At 48.5% G+C, this 27,397-nt stretch overlaps 1 long non-coding RNA gene across 1 annotated transcript; it reads left to right on the top strand.

Moving 5' to 3' along the window:
* The first annotated feature begins 23 nt into the window (after positions 1 to 23).
* Positions 24 to 27,397, top strand: LOC119627335 (uncharacterized). The gene is made up of 5 exons (XR_005243545.2): positions 24 to 123; positions 318 to 477; positions 554 to 715; positions 6,313 to 7,728; positions 25,516 to 27,397. It is a non-coding gene; the product is annotated as an uncharacterized lncRNA (long non-coding RNA).

Here is a 27,397-nt window from a genome sequence, read left to right on the forward strand (position 1 = left end):
GCTGGGGCGCTCGCTCCCGGCCTCGCCCAGCCCCTCGGCGCGGCCCCCCGCCCCCTGCGCCGTCGCTGCCAACCCGGAAGGAGCCCGGAGGGGCCCGGGCGCCCCAGCCAGGAGGCCCGCCAGGTGTCCACCTGAGCCCCACACCCTGCGCGCCGCGGGACCCTTTTGGGGGCGGGGTGCCAGCTCCGGGGTGTCCTCCCACTAGTTGTAGACTGGGAAACAGGCCCAGGCCACGGTCCCAGACGCAGCCGGGACCCGAACCCGCCTCGCCTGAGTGAATGATATCAGGGACTCATCCTTTTTTAACACCTTTGCAGGATCCAGCCCTCCAAGGAAAGCTTCCTGAGCAGTGCGTGCCATGTGTACTGGGCACCTCACGGCGGCCACTTCGCATCTTGTCTCAAGTGAATCTTCAAGCCACTCTGCTGGAACTGGGTGCAATATTCCCATTTTACAGAAGAGAAAACTGAGGCCCAGGTACTCACAGTCTCCCTAGAAGGAGATCTGGGTGGACCCCATCAATGCAGGGTCTGTTCTTATTCTCATTTTACAGGTGGAGAAACTGAGCCACTGAGAGGAGCTGTCATTTACCTGAAGCACCGTGGCAGGGGTTTGGCAGAGCCAGGATTTGTACCCAGATCACCTGACTTTGGAGAGTACCAGCTCTTAACCACAGCACTTTGGTCAAAGCCTCAATTTCACCATATGTAACAAGGTAAGAATTGGTGTTGTGTGGTTTCTTCATCTGGGGTACATGGATGGGCTTCTGGGGGAAGGGCTCCACATTCCACAAAGGTATACGTAAGTGTAGTGTGTGTGTGCAGGGGTACATGTTTGTGTGGTATGTGAGAGAGGACCCAGACTCCCATTTCCCAGGACAGTCTCTAACCCCACCTTCTGCCTGCATCGATGGACAGTAGTTAGGCCTGGGCTGGGGAAGCCCTTGCCCAGCTTGGCTCTTTCCTGTTATGGCTTGTCCAGACCCACGGTCCCTTCTAGAAACACTCCCCAGAAAGGATCTGCCAGTCACTGGACTGCCCCTCCTGGACTCACCAGGGGCAGGCAGCATAGGCCACCATAGGCAGGCAGGCAGGATGGGGATCCATCACCAGTGTGTCCACATAGAGAAAGCTGATGCCATCTCAAGGGACAGGTAGTGAGAGCTGTTTTCAAACCCTGCCTCTACTACTTCTGCTCCAGTTAGCTCAGGCAAGTCCTGCCCCTCTCGGAGCCTCAGTGTTTCTTTTGCAGGGAGGACAGTTGTACATTCCTTACAGGAGTGTGGGAAGGACTGAGATATGGTAATGGCCTGTCGCCCCCTCTCCTCTACTACACATGGTCCCCCAAGAGCTCCCACTTCCTCCAATGACATCACCATGGTGCCAATGTTGCCCCCTTGGGGAGCTGTTGCCCTCCTTTTCACATGAAATTTTGGGGCATCTCCTGTGCCATCTCTCTGACCTCCAAGAAACGCAGCTTCATACCTCTCTGGTTAGCCCTTGTTTTTGACACAGCTAGATCAATGACTTAACACCTTGGATAATTCGTCACTCCTGAGGAGCCACGCCCCCAAGAGGATGCCAGACCTGTCTGAAACCCCAATCAAGGGACCCAGATAAAAACCCATCACCCCACGGGGTGCTTTGAGCTGTTTAGGAAGCTCAAACATGCAGCTGTTTAACACATAGCTGCTTAGGAAGGAGAAGCACTGGATAATGTCTTAGAGGGACTGAGAGGTGTCTGGGATGCCAGATGGGTGCCAGAGAATGAGGAGGCACTGCTAGGTCTGTTTGCAACATGTCCAAGATGCTCCTGCGATTAATGGCATCCACATTTCTTTTTTTCTTTTTCTTTTTTTTTTTTGAGACAGAGTCTCACTCTGTCGCCCAGGCTGCAGTGCGGTGGCGCATCTCAACTCACTGGAAGCTCCACCTCCTGAGTTCACGCCATTCTCCTGCCTCAGCCTTCCGAGTAGCTGGGACTACAGGCGCCTGTCACCACCCCCGGCTAATTTTTTATATTTTTAGTAGAGATGGGGTTTCGCCATGTTAGCCAGGATGGTCTCGATCTCCTGACCTCGTGATCCGCCTGTCTCGGCCTCCCAAAGTGCTGGGATTACAGGTGTGAGCCACCGCGCCTGGCCTATGGCATCCACATTTCTTAACCAATGCCATCAAACTAGTGGCAGACTCAGGCCTCTGCAGAATTTTCCCAGCAAGAGACTCTCCTGGTAAAAGCTATTCTCAACATTTTCACATCAGAAAGGGGCCTGTCCTTGCTGAGGCTGGGATTCCCAGGTCCAGGGTATTTATTTATCACTAAAGACTGACCTTGTGGCTGTGTGACCTAATGGTTACCACCCCACAAGCCCTGTGACCCACAGGCCTGGGTGTCAATTCCAGAGCAACCTCTGGGAGCTGTGTGACCTGAGACAAGTCACTTCCCTTCTCTGAGTCTCATTTCTTTGCCTGAAAAAACAAGCCATGGGACCTTTTTTTTTTTTTGAGACAGGGTCTCACATTGTCACCCAGGCTGGAGTGCAGTGGCTCACTGCAGCCTCAACCTCCTGGGCTCAAGCGATTCTCCTGCCTCAGCCTCTTGATTAGCTAGGACTACAGGTGTGTGACAGCACATCTGGCTCATTTTTAATAGTTTTTGTAGAAATGGGGTCTTGCTCTGTTGCTCAGGCTGGTCTCAAACTCCTGGCCTCAAGCAACCCTCCCACATGGGACTTTTTAAGGTCCCTCTGGCTTAAGAGTCTGAGCTTCTGGGAAAGTGTGAAAGCTTCAGGTCTCCCTTCGGTGGCCCTGGGGCACAGCTGAAGCCCCCATTTAAGGGCTCACTTTCCTGTTGGATGACAGCCTGCTTTCTGGTCAGTTGAGTGGAAAGACAGGAAATGCCGTGGGGGTCTGGGGTTTTGATTATGAGGTTTCAGTGTTTGCTGAAACTGAGAGGAGAGGGGCCAGCTGGCTTGAGGTCTCAGGGCCTGTCCCTGTGGCGGGGCCTCCCCGCTGGGGGCCTGGTCCTTTCCACTGCCAAGACCAGACCACAACCTCCAGTAACGACAGCAGCTTCCGTTCCCCAGCGCTGACTGTGTGCCAGGCGCTGTGCTAAGCATTTTACTTATATTGTCTGCTGTGATCCTCTCTGCCACCCGGAAGGCAGCCTTATTGTCCCCAGGTGTGGGGCTCACGGCTAGTGAGTGATGGGTGCCTGCCTATGAGTTTACCCACCAGACCACACTGCCACCCACCAGCTGAGCCCTGAAGTGGGGCTTCTTTGGGATAAGAGATAACTTGGCTCACATATGGGGTCCCATCTTGGGGCTGATGAAGCCAGAGAGAATGCATGGTCACACACCCAGACCTGGACCCACACCCATGGGGACCACATGGGGACATACACAGACACCCTCCCAGGGCAGGCCATGGGATCCAGGAAACACAGCCTGTCTGGGGCGGATTCACTGACGCATCCACCCTGGCCTAGTCCAAACAGGAAATGTTTTATCCTCTTAACAAACAACCTGGGCTGCAGCCTCCTTCCCCTGTGAAGTCCCTCGGGGCCGTAGCTGAGGGACTCTCTCCTGCCGCTGTGTCCTACAGGACTGTCTCTCCAGGTTGGGTGTGCCCTATTGTATCAGCCCTGTGCACACACTAGCTCGTGTGAGCCCAGGTACTCTTCCCATATCGTGCCTCTTCCATAGGTGAAGGAGCAGCCCGAGGGGTGCCCAGAGCCCATGGCCGCAGCCCCCAGGGGTCCAGGCCTGACGGCCAAGGCAGCGCCTGGACACCATGAAAGGGAAGGGACCGTGTAAGGCCACAGCCTTCAAAGCTGCTGACCAGACAAAGGACAGGGTCCAAGAGCAATGGCTGCTCTCTGCGCTTTTGATCGGGGGTTTGGCCCTCCTGTCCCTGGCTCTCAGAGCTGGGAGCACCCTGCAGGGCCAGGATTGGGGTGCTGGGAGACCTGGACAGCCTGCAGCTGCCCAGCCAAGTTATTTATGCTCCATGGAGCTGCCTTTCTCATTCACCCAGCTCTTTCTTTCCCCAGAGAGCTGGGACTGGGGCTGGAAGGGAGTAGTGGGAGGAAGGAAGCTGGCAGAAAATCATAAATTAGGGCTGGGGAGGGCCTTCCTGTCCTCCTCTGGAATCTCCCGTTCTGCATCTTTGAGGTGGGTGCAGGGAGAGGACAACAGAATGACAGGGCCGGACATGAGCGAACACAGCAAGACAGGGCACCTCTTGTTGGAGTGAGGAGACCTAGATGTTCTGTGTGATCTAGAGAGAGTCCCTTCTCTCGGAACCTCAGTTTCTCCATCTGGAAAATGGGGGTGACGTGAGGACTTGGGGACTTTCCTACAACTGTGCTTTGTTGACTGTGCAGGAGTGGACAAATGAGAGGCTTTCTCCTTAGCAATGTTTGTTCCCCCTTCCCCTCCTCTGGCAATTTCTCCTAAATCCTCCCCTTTCTGACCCCCAACCTCTGCCCTACTTGCCTTCTCTCAGGTCCCTTCCTCTGCTTCTCTTTCATCTCCTCTTGCAAAAATGGATGAACAGTATCTCCATATGCAGCATCCACCCAACTAGGGGGTAGAGGGAAGAGCTGTTGGCTCATTCCTACTAGAGTGTGAATGACTGATATGTTTAAGGTTTAATGTTGGGAGGAGGGGGAGTTAGCAGGGCTTCCTGCCATTTAAACCCTAAATCGTTGGTAGTGGAACTTCCAGGCTGGTGAGGGAAATGTTTGGTGACCAGAGCCTGGGAACATGGCCTGAGACCTTCTGTGTGGGAAGCTGTCCATCTCCCAGCCCAGCGAGGTGAAGCCCACTCCCAGCTGGACGCATCTAAAGAGGCAGCTGTGAGTCCCTGTGGTTGGATAGATCTGGCAGGAGGGAAGGGTAGACCAGAGAAGCCCCTCAGAGCAGAGGCCCTGGAGCTGCCCACCAGCCCTGCCAGTCCCGGGTGGCACCTGCTGGGTCATGAGCATCTGGGCCCACCCCACTTGACAGCCCCAGGATGAATGGGGAGGTTGTGGTGGTGCTGAGAAGCAGGAGGAGAATGAGAGTGGTGGCGAGACAGAAGGAGTCAGAGACAGAGACAGAGAGATACAGCGAGAGACTCTCAGAAGAGGACAATGTGCCAGGTAGCCAGAAAGAAAGGGAGACAAAGTGATCTAGAGAGATGTCTTCATCTTTCATAGAAGGAGACAGATGGAAAGACAGACAGAAAGACAGACTCAGAAAGAGGGGCTCTTTGGGAAGAGGATCCTAGGTGGTTGGTCTCAGCTCCTGTAGGAGCCTGGCAGAGGGAGCAGGACTGGGGCACCAGCCCTCCACCATCCCAAGCCTCATCTGTTCTCAGCACTGCACAGACTCTGGCCTCCTTCAGACCCCCATCCCATGCCAAGGGTGGGGAGCCTGTCCTTCCTCCATCGCCCACCCAGGCATCTGGCAATGGCTGCCTGTGGGCTCTGGGCTGCCTGGGGCTGGAATATATCATGCTTGGGTAGCCCCGTTAGACAGAGCCCTTGGGCCCAGAGGGAATGGATTCCTAACCTGAGGCTTGGTCCTGGGAGTCTTAGGTAGATGGACAGCTATATAGGGGGAGAGGACCTGACTACAGATTGTCCCTGCCCCACCATCCGGTCACCTCTGCAGGGCTAAGTCTGGGTCCTCTTTCCCTGTGTTCATTCCTTGGCTCCATCCCATCCAGCCTCCGCCCCCTTATGGAATGTGGCATTGGTTTCTTCGATGGCCTCTTGCCTCCTCTCTGATGCTTTCAGTCCTGCAGGATCTTCCCAAAGGCAAATGGAGCCAAGCAACCCTGGGAGGAAAACCTTCCAGTCTTCCTGCTCCCCTTAGGCTGAGAACTGAAGGGGGCCCAGCTTGCTTGTCCTCCCACTGTCCCCAGACCCTGGGACAGACCCCTAGGCCCTGGGTAGGCTTGGGATGTCTCAGTTCCCTAGCCCACCCTGTGCTCTCCGTCTGTCTGCAGGGCTTTCCTGTTCTGTCCCCTCTGCCTGCCAATGCCCACTTACCCTGCCTGAGCTCACCCTTCAGTCTCAGCTCGGAAATCACCCCCACTCCACCTCTAGAAGGATGTTTCACACCCCCAGCACTGGGTCGTGTGTCCGCTGGGGTTCAGCACTCACAGCATTCTGGGCTGGGGACATCTGTTGATTTGTGTGGTGCCCCTGAAGTATCATAAATAGGCATAGATGCTGAGCCCTTTTTATAACCTTTCTAAGAAGCTGTACAAGATACATCTGGGTGCACAACAATTTATGTTTTTTTGTTTTGTTTTGTTTTAGACAAAGTCTTGCTCTGTCACCCAGGCTGGAATGCAGTGACGCAATCTTGGCTCACTGTAACCTCTGCCTCCGGGGTTCAAGCGATTCTCGTGCCTTAGCCTCCTGAGTAGCTAGGATTACAGACATGTACTACCATGCCTGGCTAATTTTTGTATTTTCAGTAGAGACAAGGTTTCGCCATGTTGGCCAGGCCAGTCTTGAACTCCTGACCTCAGGTGATTCACCCGCCTCGGCCTCCCAAAGTGCTGGGATTACACTGTGAGCCACTGTGCCAGGCCACAATTTCTGTATAGAACAAAAACACAGCTGACTCTTGAACAACATGGGTTTAAACTGATGAGTCCATTTATATGCGGATTTTCTTCCACCCCTGTCACCCCTTGAGACAGCAAGACCACCCACTCCTCTTCCTCTTCCTCCTCCTCCTCAGCCTACTCAACATGAAGACAAGGATGAAGACCTTTATGATGCTCTATTTCCATCCCAAAAGCACAAATTTACTGAATTGTTACTGAATGCTTTTTTTTTTTTTTTTTTTTTTTTTTTGAGATGGAGTTTTGCTCTTATTGCTCAGGTTGGAGTACAGTGGCGTGATCTCGGCTCACCGCAACCTGCCTTCCGGGTTCAAGCAATTCTCCTGCCTCAGCCTCCCAAGTAGCTGGGATTACAGGCATGCACCACCATGCCGGGCTAATTTTGTATTTTTAGTAGAGATGGGGTTTCTCCATGTTGGTCAGGCTGGTCTTGAACTCCTGACCTCAGGTGATCCACCTGCCTCGGCCTCCCAAAGTGCTGGGATTACAGGTGTGAGCCACCACGCCCAGCTTTAATGGACTGTTTATGTGATCAGTAAGCTCCTGGTCAGCAGTAGGCTATTAGTGGTAAAGTTTTTGGGGAGTCAAAAGTTATGTGCACATTTTTGAGTGTGCATGAGGGGGATCAGTGCCTTAATCCCCATATTGTTCAAATGTCAACTGTAATATGATTAATTGGGGAAAATTTTGCAATGTCTAAATCAGATAAAAAGGCTAATTTTCTCCACATATAAAGAGCTTTTACACATCAATAACATTTGGTCAATGACTCAATAGCTAAATCAATAAAAGTTGTGAACGGACGACTAACTCAGAATGAAAAGGCTTCACTCAAAAGAAAAGCAATGCGCTTGCATATGGTGGCTCACTCCTATGATCCCAGCACTTAGGTAGGCCATGGCAGGATGATTACTTGAGACCAGGAGTTCAAGACCAGTCTGCGCAACATAGTAAGACCCCTATCTCTACAAAAAATTTAAAAATTAGCTGGGTGTGGTGGTGCACACCTGAGTAAGACCGTGTCTTTAAAAAAAAAAAAAAGAAGAAGAAGAAGAAAAAGAAAGAAAAGAATTCAAATGAAAATCACAATGCAAAGCTGATGGTAAGGACTTCACATTTTTGATAAAATGGGTTGGCAAGGGTATGGGGAAAATGTCACCTTTGTGTGTGCCCTCTTTGAAACACAGTTGGTAAATATATAAAACTGAAAAATGTATACCCTTTTGACCCAGCAATTTTACACTGAGGAAGTTTCTTACAGGTATATTTGCAAAGAACACAAGGAAATTAACTGCAGTAGTATCTGTAGTAGCAAAAGACTGGAAGCAATCTAATTGCCCATTGCAGGAGACTGGTGAATTAAGGTACATCAGCCTGGGCAACATAGCGAGATCCCATCTCTACACAAAATACAAAAATTAGCTGGGCGTAGTGGCACGTGCCTGTAGTCCCAGCTACTGGGGAGGCTGAGGTGGGAGGACTGCTTGAGCTCAGGCCATCGGGGCTGCAGTGAGCTATGACTGCATCACTGCACTCCAGCCTGGGTGACAGAGTGAGACCCTGTCTAATAAAAAAAAGAAAAATTAAATACATCCATCAGTGGAATACTACATTGCTGTTAAAAAAGAAAGAGGGGCTAAACAAAATGTAGTATATGTATACAATAGAATATTAACCATAAATAAAGGAACAAAGCACTGATACAAAGCTACAACATGGAGGAAACTTGGAAACATTATGCTAAGTGAAAGAAGCCAGACATGAAAGGCCATATATTGTATTCATAAGAGATACCCACACTAGGCAAATCCATAGATACAGAAGACAGATTATTGGTTGCCAGCGACTGAGGGCAAGGGATGTGTCCACTCATGGGTGTGGGATTTCTTTTTAGGGTGATGAAAGTGTCCTGCAATCAGGTAGTGGTGATGATTGCACCGCTCTAAATATACTAAAAACCACTGAATTGTACACATTAAAGGGTAAATTTTTTGACATGTGAATTATATGTACATAAAGATGAGGTAGATCTAAGTGTTTTGATATGGAACTAGTTTCCAAGATCACCTGTTAAGTGAAGAAAGTTAGTACAGCTGTAAGTAAAGGATGCTGCCATTTAGGGGAAAATTGCAGGAATATACACCCATCAATATTAATATTTGAATTATGCATTCACTTTCTCTAGAAGGATTCACAAGAAACTGACTGCTTTCAGGAAGGTGAACTGACGGACCAAGGGTGTTAGGTTTGTTTGTTTGTTTTTTCTTTTTTTTTTTTTTGAGACGGAGTCTCGCTCTGTCGCCCAGGCTGGAGTGCAGTGGCGCAATCTCGGCTCACTGCAAGCTCCGCCTCCCGGGTTCACGCCATTCTCCTGCCTCAGCCTCCGGAGTAGCTGGGACTACAGGCGCCCGCCATCTCCCCTGGCTAGTTTTTTGTATTTTTTTTTTTAGTAGAGACGGGGTTTCATCCTGTTAGCCAGGATGGTCTCGGCCTCCCAAAGTGCTGGGATTACAGGCTTGAGCCACCGGGCCCGGCCCCCCTTTTTTTTTCTTCTCGAGTTGAAGTCTTGCTCTGTCACCCAGGCTGGAGTGCAGTGGCACAATCTCGGCTCACTGCGTCCTCTGTCTCCCGAGTTCAAGCGATTCTCCTGCCTCAGCCTCCTGAGTAGCTGGGACTACAGGGGCACGACACTGTGCGGGACTAATTTTTGTATTTTTAGTAGAGACAGGGTTTTACCATGTTGGCCAGGCTGGTCTCCAACTCCTGACCTCAAGCGATCCGCCCACCTTGGCCTCGGGTGTTAGTTTTCATTATGAATCCCTTTGCACTGTTTGAAAAAAATTTAGTGCCGAAAAGTATGCATGGCATAGGCACCTTTTGCCCTAAAAATGAAGTGTGTATGTGTCTATGTGTCTGTGTGTGTGTGTCTCTGTGGTGTGTGTGTGTGGTTTGCGTGTAAAACAGCAGCCCTTGCCATTCCAGGCTCCAGGAGCTGTTGTCTGCAGCCTGGGAGTGCTCCTGAGTGCCGTGTGGAGGTTTCCATGTAGGTTTCCACCTCCAGGAAGAAAGATGGGGCAGAGGAACCACAAGTGTCAGGGCTAACTCAGGAGCTCCTCCCAGCCCCAGCCCTGGGAGTCTGTGAGGGTGGCTCCTAAGGGAGATGACTCCCTCCATGCTCTCCCAGGAGGAACCCAGTGTCCTTGTCCTCAGCAGGCATGGCCCAGGGCTCCCAGTTGCTAGGGACACACCTGAGTGGAGGCTATTCAGGGCTGTGAGTAGGGGAGATAGGGGCCTGAACAGAGGGAAGGGCCTGTCCCAGGAGGTGGGCTGGCGGGCGGCCAGGGTTACCCCCACCCCGGGCCTGCCCTATGTCTGCAAGCTGGGGCCTCACAAAGCCGAAGTTGGCTGTGTCCTGTGTCCTCCCCTGACCCCTTGGAGGGAGGAAAAGGAAGAGAGGGGGAGGGAAAGACAGAGAGACAGACAGTAGTACCGGGAGACACACACACACACACACACACACACACACACACACACACACACACAGAAGGAGACAGTGTTAGAGACAGAGATAAAGGGGTGACCACTGACTCGCTTTGCACTGTCAGCCCCGAGCCTTTATCTATGTGACTACATGCATTATCACAGCTGCCCCCAGAGGAGGGATCTGGCACAGGAAAGGGAGGCCAGCGAGGGTGGCAAACTGTTGCACAGCTAGCAGCAGCCAGATTCAAACTCTGGCTGCAGAACGCTAGGACAGTCGCTAGAACAGTGCAGGTCCAGAACTGGCCCAGAGACCCTGCAGTGTCCCCTTTCCCTCCCGACAGGCACCCCTTGGCCCATGTGGGCTGCCTATGCCCAGCCCTGGTGGGACATTCCCAGGGGCACAGCTGACCTGTCTTGGACTCCTCTGGCAAGAGAAGGGTGGCCTGGTGTCAAAGAGGGGCCCAACATGGGGCTAACATTGTGGGGCCTGTAGGCCCAGCTTGGCCAGGAAAATGTTTCAATCCTGCCTGTCCCTGAGTAAGACACTGAGTGACCTTGGCCAAATTACTTCCCCACTCTGAGCCTCAGTGTGTTCACCTGAAAAATGGGGTAGGGCACTTGTCTTAGGACAAGTTGTTATGAGGAATATCTAAATGAGGCATGTGGATTTCTTTGCCCAGTGCCTGGCACAGACTGATCAGGAAATAGTCCCTAGGTTGTATCCAAAGCATATTGCATATAGTCTGCAGAGTGAGGAATCTTGAGCAGGCTGGAGATGCAAGGCTTGGGACAGCAAGAAGGGTCAGCCTTTGGCAAAGAGGATATTGGGGAAAGAATCTGAGGTTTTCTTTTCTTTCTTTTTTTTTTGAGACAGAGTCTTGCTCTGTCACCCAGGCTGGAGTGCCATGGTGCAATCTCAGCTCACTGCAACCTCTGCCTCCTGGGTGCAAGCTATTCTCCTGCCTCAGCCTCCTGAGTAGCTGGGATTACAGGCACCCACCTCATGGCTAGCTAATTTTTGTATTTTTGTAGAGGCGGGGTTTTGCCATGTTGGCTAGGCTGATCATGAACTCCTGACCTCAAGTGATCCACACACCTTGGCCTCCCAAAGTACTGGGATAACAGGCATGAGCCACCATACCCAACCAGAGTCTGAGGTTTTCTAAAGGCCCTTTGCTACCAACTGTCACCTGAAATGCTTCTATTAGCCAGTCTTAAAATCCCTAAAGCAAAGAAAACTCATGTTAAAATTCAAAACTCTTCTCTAGGAGGAATGTATTTACAGAAGACTAGACTGAATCATTCATTCATTTACTGCCCTTTTGTCTTGCTTTGGTCCTCTAAGTACTGTGCCTGCAATTAGAAATCTCCACCACTGGGAGGCGTCTTAGTTTTGCACCTGCACAGAGATGCGATTTCCCCCCATTACCCCCGCCCCACCCAACACACACCCTCCTGGATGCCAGCTCTGATCCACTCCTACAAGTTGCTTTTTAGAAGAATAAAAAGGGATAAAGAGGCTAGAGAGACAGTCTTTAGATTAGTGGAGAAGAGTGCTGTGATCAGTTCACAATGTCTGTACTTGGTGAAGGAGTGGAAAGTAGATTCTGTGCCAGGCATTCTGCCGCCTCTAGACTGTGCTTCTGAGTAGACAAGTATGTTTTTCTATTTCATACTACTTTTTAGAATAAGTGGAACTCTTTTTAAAACACTTGAACCTACATAATAGAACTATCAATCACTGTGTAAGGAGGAATGCTTGTAGGAATTATTTTTGCAATAGAGAAAATATAATTTGAGATTGGATACTTACACAGAGAGATATTTTAAAAGGCAAACACTGGCCAGGGGGTGGTGGTTCACACCTGTAATCCCAGCACTTTGGGAGGCTGAGACAGGAGGATCACTTGAGCTCAGGAGTTTGAGACCAGCCAGGGCAATGTAGCAAGACCCCAGCCCTAAAAAACATTTTAAAATGGGCCAGGCATGGTGGCCTGTAGTCCTAGCTACTGATGCAGGAGGATCACTTGAGCCCAATAGTTCAAGGTGACAGTAAGCCATGATCATACCACTGCACTCCAGCCTGGGTGACAGAGCAAGACCTTGTCTTTATAACATAAAATTAAAAAAAAAAAAATTAGGTGCAGCCTTTCTTACTAATCATGAATGGTCAAGAATTCCTGATTTTTTTTTTTTTTACAATGATTTTAAAGAGAGAAACCTTTTATGCCTTTTCTTACCTGCTTTTTCCTATGTGCTCTAAGTCACTCTCATTCTTGCAGATTAGATGGTCACAGCTTCCCTTAGGTCTGCAGCTGTCTGCCTGCTCAGCCTCCGACTTAGTGAGCCAGTTATTGGAAGAAACTATAAAGGAGTGAGAAAGCCTTTTTGGCTGTACTCTTCTTAAGAATTGCTGAGTTTTATAAAACCATTCTTTTTCATCCATAACCCTCAGTGGCTTCTTAGAATCTTTCTTAGTAGTAAAACATTGTAATAGCAATATCATATCATTAAAGCAGTTTTCTTTTAAAAGAAAATAAATCACCCATAATCCATCCATCTTAATATAACGATTCCCCAGTGGTTTTTTTTTTTCTTTGGAAGGTTCTTCTGGCCTTCTTTTTTGCCAAAGAAAGAGAGGTTCCAGCCCTTTGAATATCTTTCCCCACTCCCAGGCAGCTGAAAATCCTCCTTCTTTCTCTTACTCTTAGCTGCTTGGTCCTTTGAAGTCAAAGCTGGTTTTATGTCTAATCTGCACTGAATGGGTCATTACTGATGGGCACATGTGGGATCAGAGGGGCCTGACAGAGGTTGCCTTCTGCACAGGGCAGAAGCTGTCACAGTTTCCGTCCACACAATTGCTGTGTCACATGCTGTGAACGTAAGCATTAGCAAACGCACATCTGCAGGGCGGGACACACCAGATATCTTTGGGGACATTATGAGTGTGTCAATATCTTTTTTTTTTTTTTGTGATGGAGTCTCGCTGTGTCACCCGGGCTGGTGTGCAGTGGTGGCGTGATCTCAGCTCACTGCAACCTCCACCTCCTGGGTTCAAGAAATTCTCCCACCTCAGCCTCCTGAGTAGCTGGGATTACAAATGTGCACCACCACCCCTGTCTAATTTTTGTATTTTTTAGTAGAGATGGGGTTTTGCCATGTTGGCCAGGTTGGTCTCGAACTCTTGACCTCAGGTGATCTGCCCCCCTCGGCCTCCCAAAGTGCTGGGATTACAGGCTTGAGCCACCTTGCCCGGCCTCAATATCTTCTTTTTAAACATTTTTAAAATTTTTATTTTTTTGAGACAGGGTCTTGCTTTGTTACCCAGGCTGGAATGCAGTGGCACAATCTTGGCTCACTGCAGCCTCGACTTCAGAAGCTCAAGCGATCCTCCTGCCTCATCCTCAACTAGGACAACAGGTGTGCACCACCACACCTGGCTAACATAAAAAAAAACCTTTTTTTGTAGAGACGAGGTCTGCCGATGCTGCCCAGACTGGTCTTGAACTTCTGGGCTCAAGTGATCCTCCCACCATAGCCACCCAAAGTGCTGGCATTACAGGCATAAGCCACCATGCCTGACCTTGTATGATATTTGAATTATGTGCCAATAAAGCTGCACATATACATTCAAACAGAACAGATTTTAAAGGTGAGAAATGTTTTCTTGTTTCCAATTTGTTACTTTGGTGACCTCTAATGAATCACTTTTGTAATTAAGTACACACGTGCTGACTTTGGGAGCATATAAACTAAAAATTGGAACAACACAGAGCAGATTAGCATGTCCTTTTAACAAACTGAAAGATATTTAAACATAAAAAGAAATAAATTATACATAAAAAAGAACATCCGTTATTTTTAATTTAAAAAACACATTCACTGGCTGGGCGCAGTGGCTCACACCTGTAATCCCAGCATTTTGCGAGGCCGAGGCGGGTGGATCGCCCGAGGTCAGGAGTTTGAGACCAGCCTCGCCAACATGGCAAAACCCCATCTCTACTAAAATACAATTAGCCAGGCGTGGTGGCCCGTGCCTGTAATCCCAGCTACTTGGGAGGCTGAGGCAGGAGAATCACTCGAACTCGGGAGGCAGAGGTTGCGGTAAGCCAAGATCACACCACTGCACTCCAGCCTGGGCAACAGAGTGAGGCCCTGTCTCAAAAAAAAAAAAATTTAATAAAAATATTTAAAAAACCACATTCACCACCCTTAGGTATCTAACCAAGAGAAATGGAAATAGGGTCACACACAAAAATGCACCTCAGTGTTCACAGCAGCATTATCTATAAGAACCAAAAAGTGGCAACAACCCAAATGTGTGTCGACAGATGAATTGGACAGACAACATGTGGTCCATCCACGCAATGGAATATTGTTCGGAAGGAATGAAACGTTGACACGTTGCCACATGGGTGAGCCTTGACAGCACTATGCTCAGTGAAAGAAGCCAGCCGCAAAAGGCCACATGGTGTATGATTCCATTTACGTGAAATACCCAGAATAGGGAAATCTACAGAGACAGAAAGTGGTTGCCAGGAGCTGGTGGTGGGGCGGTGGGGGCTGCGGGAGAATGGGGAATCACTGCAAATGGGTATACAGTTTCTTTTCTTTTCTTTTTTTTTTTTAAGACGGCGTTTCGCTCTTGTTGCCCAGACTGGAGTGCAATGGCGTGATCTTGGCTCACTGTAACCTCCACCTTCCGGGTTCAAGTAATTCTACCGCCTCAGCCTCCCGAGTAGCTGGGATTACAGGTGCCCACCACCACGCACAGCTAATTTTTTTTTTTTTGAAACAGAATCTAGCTCTGTTGCCCAGACTGGAATGCAGTGGTGCAATCATGGCTCACTTCAGCCTGGAACTCCTGGGTTCAAATGATCCTCCTGCCTCAGCCTCCTGAGTAGCTGGGACTACAGGCACCTGCCACCACATCGAGCTAGTTTCTAAGTTTTTTGTAGAGATGGGGCCTCTCTTTGTTTCCCAGGCTGGTCTTGAACTCCCAGCCTCATGTGATCTTTCTGCCTCGGTCTCCCAAAATTCTGGGAAAACAGGTGTGAGCCACTGCACCTGGGCACTCAAAATTCTCAATTACAGCTACAAAGACCCTTTTCCAAATAAGATCACCTTCACAGGTTCCTGGACATGGACCTATGTTTTGGTGGGGGCCATCCTTCAGCCCACCGCACCTCCCTACCCCAACTGCCATCATCTAAGCTGGGCCACCCTGCCTTGGTCTCCAGCCCTTGCAGGCAGAGGAAGCCAGACCCAGTCCCCTGCTACTTGGAGTCCCACAGTGGCTCCCAGGGCATCTGGAAGCAGCTCACACTTGACCTGCAAAGCTCCATGGCCTGGCCCTGCTGGCATCTCAGGCACCCTGTTCCCACCACACTGACCTTTTCCCCAGTTCCTAAAGGGCTCCAAGCTTTCTCTTGCCTCCAGAGCCTCCTCCATGGTGATCTCCCTGTTCTCTCCACCTGGCACTCCTCCAGGCTTCACCTGGGTGCCTTTTGCTTACCCACAAGTCTCAGTTTAGGTGCGCCACCCCCACCCCAAACTTCCCTTCACAACCTGAGATGTTATGGGCTCCTTGGGGGTTATGGCAGCAGGTTATAGTGGTGGGGTTCACCTGGATGCACTCTCTGGACTGGGAGCTCAGCCTGGGCAGGGCCACGTAGCTCGTGTCTATCTTGCTCCCTGTAGAATGGCAGTGTTCTTTTTTTTTTTTTTTTTTTTTGAGACAGAGTCTCATTCTGTTGCCCAGGCTGGAGTGCAGTGGCACGATCTCGACTCACTGCAACCTCTGCCTCCTGGGTTCAAGCGATTCTCCTGCCTCAGCCTCCTGAGTAGCTGGGATTACAGGCACACGCGAACATGCCCGACTAGAATGTCAGCGTTTCTGAGGGTGGGAGGAGGGCATTAAGGGTCAGATGATCCTGAACCTTACTCTTCACTTTCCACCTCTTCCCATCTTCCTTCCTCATAATCTTGGGGAACATGTTTTTCTCACCTTTAAATATATACATATACATATATATATATACACATTTATATATATATATATATTTTTAAAGACAAAGTCTTGCTCTGTCACCCAAGCTGGAGTGTAGCAGCATGATCATAGCTCACTATAGTCCTGTCTGCTGGGCTCAAGCAATCCTCCTGCCTCAACCTCCTGGGTAGCTAGGACCATAGGCATGTGCCACCATGCCTAATTTTTTAAAATCTTGTTTTTGTAGAGATGAAGTCTTGGTATGTTGCCCAGGCTGGTCTCGAACTCCTGGCCTCAAGGGATCCTCCCACCTTGGCCTCTCAAAGTGTTGGGATTACAGGCATAAGCCACCTCACCTGGCCCTTTCTCACCTCTAAAATCTGAAGTTCTGTTTGAATGTGAAAAAAGAAAAGGAGGAAGGCCTTCCCATCACACACCTTTTCTGCCTGAATTCCCAGGCGCTGTCTTTTACTCCAACTGCAATCATTTGCACTTAATTCCTCCAACTTCAAGTTGTGTGAGATCAAAAAGGAAGGAACACAAGAAGGGGATGGGGAATGTGTTCCGGAATAGGAGGAGTCACAGAAACCTCAGGGCCTCTGCTCAGACAGGTGGTGGGATGAATCCCACAGATGGGAATTATCAGCCATGGGACTCTGAGCGAGTGACCCCTCCCAGGTGAGTCTCAATGGCTCACCTGTACAATGGGATGATAGCAGCCACCCTGCAGCTAGGACTGGGGAGTTATGTCGAGTGCCTGGCACACAGCAAGGAAGCACTCAGTATGTGGTGGCAACAGTTAACAATTCATAAAACCGTAGAGAGTATGTGAAATGCCATTTCAGTTTGCAAACATCTCCAATCCCCAGAATGTTCCCCACTGGCCTCCTGGGCAGCTGAGAAGAGTAACAGCATTGGGGGATGGTGTTATGGTTTGAATTATGTCCCCCCCAACACCCCCAAAAGATGTTGAAGTCCTAACCCCTAGGATCTGTGAGTGGAACCTTCTTTGGACATGGGGTGTTTGCAGATGATATGTTGAGATGAGGTCACGTGGGTGGGCCCTAATCCAATGTGGCTGTGTCTTTATATAAGGGGAAATGGGACACAGAGACAGATGCACATAGAGGCAGATGATGTGAAGACACAGAAGATGGCCGCCAACAAGCCAAAGAATGCTGGAGGCTACCCGAAGCCAGGAGAGGGGCCTGGAACAGACTCCCCCTCTCAGCCTCAGAAGAAACCAGCCCTGCCCACACTTTGATTTCAGACTTCCAGCACTAAAATAGCGAGACAGTGTCTGTTGTTTAAGCCAAGCAAGTTGTGGGGCTTTGTTACAGAGGTGGGAATAAGACAAATCCACCGTCAGAGCAAACTGGGCCTCCTAGGGCTGGCAGGATCCCCCGGGGGCTCTGAGGAGATGGACCAGAGGTCAGTGCCAAGCCCTGCCAGCCCCCAGTCACTGCCCAGGCCGATGGCCAGGCCTGGCTGCTCCTGGGTTCCCCACTGCCCCAGCAGGAGGGCACCAGACGCTTCCGGGACAAAAATCTGGGATGCATTTGGAAATCCTGGCAGAGGGCTTTCAAGTTAGGCCCTGTCCTAACTGGGGAACCGCCATCTGGATCCTGTTTGCTGGCCCCTGGAAGGAGAATCTGAGTGGGATTTTGGGGGAGCCATCAGGGAAGGGGGCCACTCCCTCTGTGGCTGGGAGATGTCAGCGGTCCTGGGTAGAATCCTGGCCCTGCCACTTGCTGGGTGACCTCAGGCTGCTCATGTCACCTCTCTTGGCTTTCTCACCTGAAAATTGAAAACTGAGGGCAATCGCAGAATGTACCTTGAAATGTCGCCACCAGGATTTACTAGGATCATCAGACTAGCAGGCTGCTTAATGAAGGGGAACTTCAGATTTTTCTTTCTTTTCTTTTCTTTTTTTTTTTTTTTAACAAATTCTGGTAAGATACATAATGTAAAATAGATTTTTTTTTTTTTTTTTTTTTTCAGAGACAGGGTCTCACTGTGTCACCCAGGGTGGAGTGCAGTGGGGTGATCATAGCTCACTGCAGCTTCGACCTCCCCGGGCTCATGTGATTCTCCTACCTCAGCCTCTAGGGTAGCTGGGACTACAGGCATGCGCTACTATGCTTGGCTAATTTTTCTATTTTTTTGTTGAGATGGGGTTTCACCATGTTGTCCAGGCTGGAAAACTGACCATTTTACTTATTTTAACCATTTTAAAGTATTTTAAAGCATACACTTCGGTACGTTCGCATTGTTATGCAACTGTCACCCCCGTCCAGAACTTTTTCATCTTCCGCAAATTAAACTGTACTGGTTCAATACTGACTCCTCATTGCCCCATCCCTCATTCTACTTGTCTCTACAATTTTGATGACTCTAAGTACCTCATATAAGTGGAATTTTACCATTCTACTTGAACTCCTGGGCTTAAGCGATTCCCCTGCTCCCCGCCTTGGCCTCTTAAAGTGCTGGGATTACAGGCGTAATTGCACCACTACACCCATCAAAACTGGCCACTGTTAAGGGTACCGTTCAGTGGAATTAAATGCCTTCGTAGTGTGTAACCATCACCAACATCCATCTCCTGAACCCTTTTCATCTTGTAAAACTGAAACTCTGTATCCATTAAACAATAACCCCCATTACTCCTTTTTCCCAGCCATTACCATTCTACTTTCTGTGTCTATGATTTTGACTACTCTAGGTACGCCATATAAGTGAAATCATACGGTATTTATTATTTTGTGACTGGCTTCATTTACTCAGCATAATGTCCTCAAGCTTCATTCTCACTGTAGCTTGTGTCAGAACTGCCTTCCTTTTCAGGACTGAATAATATTCCATTGAAAGGATAGACCTCATTTTGCTTATCCATTCTTCCATTGACGGATATGTGAGTTTCTCCACATTTTAGCAATTATGAATACTGCTATGAGCACAGGATCTCTTTGAGACCCTCCTTTTGTTTTGGGTGTATACCTGGAAGTGGAATTGGTATATTTAATTCTTTTGGGTATATACGTAGAAGAGGAATTGCTGGGTCACATGGGTAATTCTATGTTTGCTTATTTATTTATTTATTTATTTATTTATCTGAGATGGAGTCTCGCTCTGTCGCCCAGGCTGTAGTGCAGTGGCGCAATCTCAGTTCACAGCAAGCTCCGCCTCCTCGGTTCACACCATTCTCCTGCCTCAGCCTCTCAAGTGGGACTACAGGCACCCGCCACCACGCCTGGCTAATTTTTTGTATTTTTAGTAGAGACAGGATTTCACCGTGTTAGCCAGGATGGTCTCGATCTCCTGACCTTGTGATATGCCCGCCTCAGCCTCCCAAAGTGCTGGGATTACAGGCATGAGCCACCGTACCCGGCCCTATGTTTAATTGTTTGAGGCACCACCACCTGTTTTCCGCAGCAGCTGCACCACTTTGCATTCCCACCAGCAGCACAGAAGCGTTCTAATTTCTCCACATGCTCCCAGCAGTGAGTAGTGGGCTGTTCCCTGGCGTTGCCCGACTCCCCCATTCTTTCTCTGAGGAGCCTGAAAGGGGCACTTTACTTAGGGATGCCAGAACTCCTGGAATCCTGACCCCTTTTGAGTTTCTAAGGTTTCTAGAAGATCCCCTAGGGGAAGCCCACTGTGGGAGTGATGGCCTGGCTCTTAGCCTGGGGTGTACACTGGGCTGGGGAGCGCTGGTTCCAGGCGTGCATGGGTGAGGAAGTAGCTGTGTGCATAAATGCTTTGTGTATATAAACCCTCGTGAACCAAAGTGGGAAGTCGCTGCAATGCTGGGAGACCCAGGCTCATTTGGAGATGTTCAGCAAGCATCTGACATAGAGCCTGGAAGTCTCTCCCTCAAAGGGCTGCATCTGGGCTCCCATTCTGCCATCAACACAGCTAGGCTGGCCGGGCATGATGGCTCATGCTTGCAATCCCAGCACTTTGGGGGGCCGAGGCAGGTGGATCACTTGAGGTCAGGAGTTCGAGACCAGCCTGGCCAACATGGCAAAACCCTGTCTCTACTAAAAATACACAAATGAGCCAGGTGTGGTGGCATGTACATGTAATCCCAGCTACTCGGGAGGCTGAGGCAGAAGAATCGCTTGAACCTGGGAGACAAAGGTTGCAGTGAGCCGAGATGGCACTGCTGCACTCCAGCCTAGGCAACAAAGTAAGACTCCGTCTCAAAAAAAGAAAAAAAAAAAAAAAAAAGACAGCTAGGCTAGACTCTGCCTGAGAGCTCAAGTTCCCAGACATATGGCAGGAGGAGGACTGATGCTAGGGAGGAGACAGAGCCTGTTCATGATAGACAGCGGGGGCTGGCCTCCCTGGGCCCTGAACCCTGTGGGTATTCCCAGAGGATGGAGCTCTTGGCCTGAGTCAGCCTCACACACGACTGGGTCTGCTCCCTCGAGCCTCCCTACTCCCACGGGCTCAGCGGAGCCTCATGCCCAGCACAGATGAAATAGCTCTTGGCTGGATGGTGGCCCAAAAGGCCTTGTGGTCATCCTTCCGCACAGTGGTCTTCACCATCCAGGGAGAAGGGAAAGCAACAGAGACTGAGAGCCAAGCATGGGGCCTGGAGTTCGGACAGACTTGGGCCACCCATTGGTTTAAGCAGGGACCCCACCTCTCTCAACCCCAGTCTCCTCACCTGTACGCTGGAGCTAATATAATGACGGCGGCCGCCTGACCGAGCAGGTGATGATTCAATGGTGCATGTACAACGTCCAGCCGGCACCGGGCACATTGTAAGTAAATGGCCCTGTTTCCATCAGAAAGGAGAACAGCTGCCTGGACTGAATATGCAACAGGACACCCGGAGTGTGTTTTTTGGATGCGTCGGCTCGCTTTCTAGCCACTGGCCTCTTCTAGAAGTTGCACACAGATAAAAGGTCCCAGTTAATGAGGATTCTGGTTAAAGTTTTAAAATTCACAGCAAGCCCACTCCGCATAATAATGTATCAGAAACACAACAATCCTTTAATCTAGAAGGAATTAATTGCTGGGCCCAGAAATTCAGGGCACGCTGACAGAATCCTTAATTTCTTGAGCTGATGGTTTCAAAAAGCGACTGATTTTAGACTGGCTTCTCTGTAGAAGTACGTAAGACTCCCACAGTCCCAACAAAGGGCAAGATTGTCTTGGTGTCTAACTCAGTAAGAATCATGTATGTGGGGTCTGAATTAATGTCAGCTCTGAATTTTTCCTGCTGAGTGGAACGTGGTGGACCTTAACCCCCAGGAGATTCAATGGCAGCTCTGTGGCCTGGGCATCCTAGGCATCATCCAGGGAATGTCCTCACTCGTCCTACGTATGTTTACAGAGTGCCTACTCTGAGCCCAAGCTCAGGTTCTGTGTTGGAAATGCAGGAGCCAGCGCGACCAGCCTCAAAGACAGACTCACACAAACCCACGGTCAGATAACTGCATGACTGCAAGTCGTAAAAAGGAATGAGGCAGGGTGTCTGAAAGGACATAACAGGCTGGGCACGGTGACTCACACTTGTAATTCCAGCGCTTTGGGAGGCTGAGGCGGGAAGACCACTTGAGGCCAGAAGTTCAAGTCCAGCCTGGGCAACATAGTGAGATCCTGTCTCTGCAAAAATTAAAATATTAGCCGGGTATGGTGTGCATGCCTGTGATCCCAGCTCCTCAGAAGGCTGGGGCAGGAGGATTGCTTGAGCCAGGGAGGTTGAGGCTGCAGTGAGCCGTGACTGCATCCTTGCATTCCAGCCTGGGTGACAGAACAATACCCCATCTTTAAAAAAAAAAAGAGAGAGAGAACAATAGGGCCCTAATTCAGATGACAGGGCTTGGCAGATAGGGCCACAGATCTTATAAAATGTTTTTATTTATTTATTTATTTTTATTTTTATTTTTACAGAGTCTCGCTCTGTTGTCCAGGCTGGAGTGCAGTGGTGCCATCTCGGCTCACTGCAAACTCCGCTTTCCAGGTTCACACCATTCTCCTGCCTCAGTCTCCCGAGTAGGTGTGACTACAGGCACCTGCCATCATGCCTGGCAAATTTTTTGTATTTTTTGTATTTTTTTTTTTTTTGAGACAGAGTCTCGCTCTGTTGCCCAGGCTGGAGTGCAGTGGTGCGATCTCGGCTCACTGCAAGCTCCGCCTCCCGGGTTCACGCCATTCTCCTGCCTCAGCCTCCTGAGTAGCTGGGACTACAGGTACCCGCCACAGCGCCCGGCTAATTTTTTGTAGTTTTAGTAGAGATGGGGTTTCACCGTGGTCTCGATCTCCTGACCTTGTGATCCACCCGCCTCGGCCTCCCAAAGTGCTGGGATTACAGGCGTGAGCCACCGCGCCCGGCCAATTTTTTGTATTTTTAGTAGGACAGGGTTTCACCGTGTTAGCTAGGATGGTCTCAATCTCTTGACTTCGTGATCTGCCTGCCTCGGCCTCCTGAGGATTACAGGCATGAGCCACCACGTCCGGCCTTTTTAAAATTTTTTTGAGACAAGTTCTTACTCTGTTGTCCAGGCTGCAGTGCAGTGGCATGATCACAGCTCACTGCAGCTTGGAACTCCTGGGTTTAAGTGATCCCCCTGCCTCAGCCTCCTGAGTAACTGGGATTACAGGAGTGCACCACCATGACCAGCTATTTTTTTTTTTTTTTTTTTTTTTTAAATAGAGACAAGAGCTTGCTATGTTGCCCCAGGCTGGTCTCAAACTCCTGGTCTCAAGCAATCTTCCTGTCTTGGCCTTTCAAAACCCTGAGACTGCAAGTATAAAAAAGAAAATCTTGTAAGCTGAAAGCTGAAGGATGAGGGCAATTAATTGATGAAGTATGATGATCCAGGTGTCCCTGGGTGAAGAAACAACCTCTACAAAGGCCCTGAGGTGGGAATATGCCATTATAGGAGTTAGGAGCTGTTCTCAGGGAGCTGACGGTGATTGAGGCCTATGGAACAAGAAAAGAAAAATCATCATCTTCATTGTCACTATCACTACCATTGTCAGATGAAGGTGAAGTCTTACAAATACTTCATATGGGGCCAGGCATGGTGGTGTGTGTCTGCAATCCCAGCACTTTGGGAAACCAAGGTGGGAGGATCGCTTGAGGCCAGGAGTTTGAGACCAGCCTGGGCAACATAGCGAGATTCTATCTCTGCAATTTTTTTTTTTGAATTAGCCTGACGTGTTAGTATGTGCTTATAGTCACAGCTACTCAGGAGGCTGAGGTGGGAGGATTGCCTAAGCCCAGGAGTTTGAGGCTGCAGTGAGCTATAATGGCACCACTGCACTCTAGCCTGGGAAACAGAGCGAGACCCTGTCTCAAAAACAAAACAACCAAAAAACCTCATGCAGGATCAAATACACCAGCCCCTGTAAATATTCCCAGGGGAATCTGAGCACCATTTAGGGCCCCAAAGGGAACATCCTGGGTGCAGACTGGGAGGCAGGAGACAGCCAGGTAAGGACACAGGCTCTGGGTCAGATGACCTGGCTTTGCATCCTGACTCCCCTCTTAAGGCGGGAAAGAAGGTCCCTCCTCTCCCCTCTCCTCCCCATCTCACTCTGTCACCCAGGCTGAAGTGCAGTGATGCAATCATGGCTCACTGCAGCCTCGACCTCCCAGGCTCAAGGGATCCTTTGGACCACAGGCATGTGCCACCGCGCCTGGCTAGCTTTTTGTTGTTGTTGTTGGTGGTGGTGGTGGTTTTTGTATTTTTAGTAGAGACGGGGTTTCCCCATGTTGCCCAGGCTGGTCTCGAACTCCTGGACTCAAGCAGTGCACCCACCCCTGCCTCCCAAAGTGCTGGGATTACAGGCATGAGCCACCGTGCCTGGCCTGTAGTTACAATAAACTGTACACACTTAGGAGAGTATACAGTTTCATCAGTTTGACATGTTTTCACCTGGGAAATCATCTCCACAATCAAGATGGTGAATATATCCACCACCTCCAAAAGTTTTCTTATTCCCCTTGGTCACCCACCTCTCTCTCTCGATTCCCAGGAAAACACTGATCTGCTTTCTGTCACTATAGATTATTTTGCATTTTCTAGGATTTTTCTTCATTTTCTTAACAGACAGGGTCTCACTCTGTTACCCAGGCTGGAGGGTTGTGGCATGATCATAGCTCACTGCAGCCTTGAACTCTCAGGCTCGAGCGATCCTCCCACCTGAGCCTCCCAAAGTAGCTGGGATGACAGATGCACACTGCCACACTTGGCTAATTTTTATTTTTTATTTTTTGTAGAGATGGGGTCTCCCTATGCTTCCCAGGCTGGTCTAGAACTCCTGGACTCAAGCAATCCTCCTGTCTCGACCTCCCAAAGTGCTGGGATTACAGGCGTGAACTGCCTCACCTGGCCTATAGAGTTTTATATAAATGAAATCATACTGTATGTACTCTTTTTTGGTCTGGCTTCTTTTACTCAACGTAATTTAAGCTTCACCCATGTCATTGTGCATATTACTAGTTCATTTCTTTTTCCTGCTAGGTATGTTTCACAACTTGTTTGTCCACTCACCTGTTGATGGACATTTGGTTTGTTTCCAGTTTGGGGGCTATTACAAATAATGCTGCTATGAACACTTGCATACGCATTTTTATATTGCCATACGTGTTCATTTCTCTTGGTTAGATACCTAGGAGTGGAATTGCTGGGTCTCAAGGTAATTGTATATGAAGTATGAGAGAAACTGCCAAGCTCTTTTTTTCCTTTTTTTTTTTTTTTTTTTTTTGAGACGGAGTCTTGCCCTGTCGCCCAGGTTGAAGTGCAATGTTATAATCTTGGCTCACTGCAACCTCCGCCTCCCGGGTTCAAACAATTCTCCTGTCTCAGCCTCCTGAGTAGCTGGAATTATAGGCACGCAACATCATACCTGGCTACTTTTTGTATTTTTAGTAGAGATGGGGTTTTGCCATGTTGGACAGGCTGGTCTCGAACTCCTGACCTCAGATGATCCACCTGCCTCAGCTTCCCAAAGTGCTGGGATTACAGGCATGCACCACCATGCCCAGCCCAAGCTGTTTTTCAAAGTGATTGTAAAACAGTACCTAAAAGCTCTAGTTGCTCCACATCCTCACCAACCCTTGGTATTGCCAGTTATTCAAATTTAAGCCATTCTAATAGGTGTGTAGTGGTCTCACTGTGATTTTAATTGGTATTTCCCTAATGACTGATCCTATGGAGCATCTTTTCACCTGCTTATTTGTCATCCATACGTGTTTTTTTGATCAAGTGTCTGTTTCAATTGTTGTTCCCCATGGGCATTCTTAAAAATTCTTTGTTTTCATATTATTGAGCGTTGAGAGTTCTTTATATATTCTGGATATGAGTCTTTTTAAAATCAGATATGTGATTTACGAATGTCTTCTTTCAATCTGTGACTTTTTATTCTCTTAACAGTGTCTTTTTCTTTTTGAGACAGGGTCTCGCTTATCACCAGGCTGGACTGCAGTCACATGATCATGGCTCACTGCAGCCTCAACCTCCTGGATTCAGGCTATCCTCCCACCTCAGCCTCCCAGGACCACAGGTGTGTGCCACCACACCCAGCTAATTTTTTGTAGAGATGGGGTTATGCCATGTTGCCTAGGCTGGTCTCAAACTGCTGGGCACAAGCAATCTACCCGTCTCAGCCTCCCAAAGTGCTGGGATTACAGTCGTGAGCCACTGTGCCCAGCCAACAGTGTCTTTCAAAGAGCAGAGAGAGGTTAAATTTGACGATGTCCAGTTTGCACCTTTGTTGAAAATTGACCACATATCTATGAGTCTGTTTCTGGACTTTGTTCTGCTTTATTAAACTACTTGCCTATTTGTACACCAATGCCACACCATCTTCGTTGCTGTGCCTTTATAAGTTTTAAAGTTAGGTCATTTAAGTCCTTTAATTTTGTTCCTCTTTTTCAAAGAAAGTTGTTTTGACTATTCTTTTTTTTTTTTTTTTTTGAGATAGAATCTCACTCTGTCGCCCAGGCTGGAGTGCAGTGGCGCGATCTCGCCTCACTGCAAGCTCCGCCTCCCAGGTTCACACCATTCTGCTGCCTCAGCCTCCCGAGGAGCTGGGACTACAGGCGCCCGCCACCACGCCCGGCTTATTTTTTATATTTTTTAGTAGAGATGGTGTTTCACTGTGTTACCCAGGATGGTCTCGATCTCCTGACCTCGTGATCTGCCCGCCTCAGCCTCCCAAAGTGCTGGGATTACAGGCGTGAGCCACTGCGCCCAGCCTATTTTGACTATTCTAAGCCTTTGCATTTCCAATACATTTTGTAATCAGCTTGTAAATTTCTACCAAAAAAGCCTGCTGAGACTTTGACTGAAATTATGTTGAGTTTGTAGATTAATTTGGAAAGAATTGACATATTGACAGTATTGAGTCTCTCAACTCATGAACATGGTATACCTCTCCATTTATTTAGACCTTTAAAACTTTTTCTCAGCAATGTTTTGTAGCTTTAATTGTATAGGTCTAACATACTTTTTTTTTCTATTTACTCTATTTCATATTTTTATGCTACTGTAGATAGTATTTTTTTAAATTTCAATGTCCAGGTGTTTTTTGCTAGTAATATATTTTTTTATATTGACCGTGTATCTTTCAGCATTATACTCATTTATTAGTCCCAGCAGCCTTTTTGCAAGTTCCATCAGATTTTTAACTTAAATGAACTTTTTTTTTTTGCAAATAAAGGCAACTTTTCTTGTTTATATAAATCTGAATGTCTTTTACTTCCTTTTCTTGCCTCAGTATATTGGCTATAATCTCCAATACAATGTTGAATAGAAGTGGTGAGAGTAGAGAGACCAGTCCTGTTCATGACCTTAGGGGAAAAACATTAATGAACCCCAATGTTCATTATAGGGTTTTGTTTGGTAGATGCCTTTTATTAGGTAAGAAGATTCCCTTCTATTTCTGGCTTGCTTAATTTTTTTTTTTAACAATCAGGAACAAATGTTGGATTTTGTCAAATGTTTTTTCTGCCTTTATTGAAATTATCTGATCATTTTAATTTTTTAATCTGTTAATATGGTGAATTACACTGATTGATTTTCCAGGGTTAAAGCCACTTTGCAGTCCTAGGAGAAACCCCACTTGGTTGTGATGTACAGTTGTCTTCCCTTATCCATGGGGGATGTGTTCCAAGACCCCTAGTGGATGCCTGAAACCTCAGATAGTACCAAACCCTATATACACTATGTTTTTTCCTGTACAGACATACCTATGATAAAGTCTAATTTATAAATTAGGCACAGTAAGATATTAACAACAATAACTAATAATAAAATAGAACAATTATAACAATATA

The sequence above is a fragment of the Chlorocebus sabaeus genome, chromosome 19, assembly GCF_047675955.1.
Source record: "Chlorocebus sabaeus isolate Y175 chromosome 19, mChlSab1.0.hap1, whole genome shotgun sequence".
NCBI lineage: Eukaryota > Metazoa > Chordata > Mammalia > Primates > Cercopithecidae > Chlorocebus > Chlorocebus sabaeus.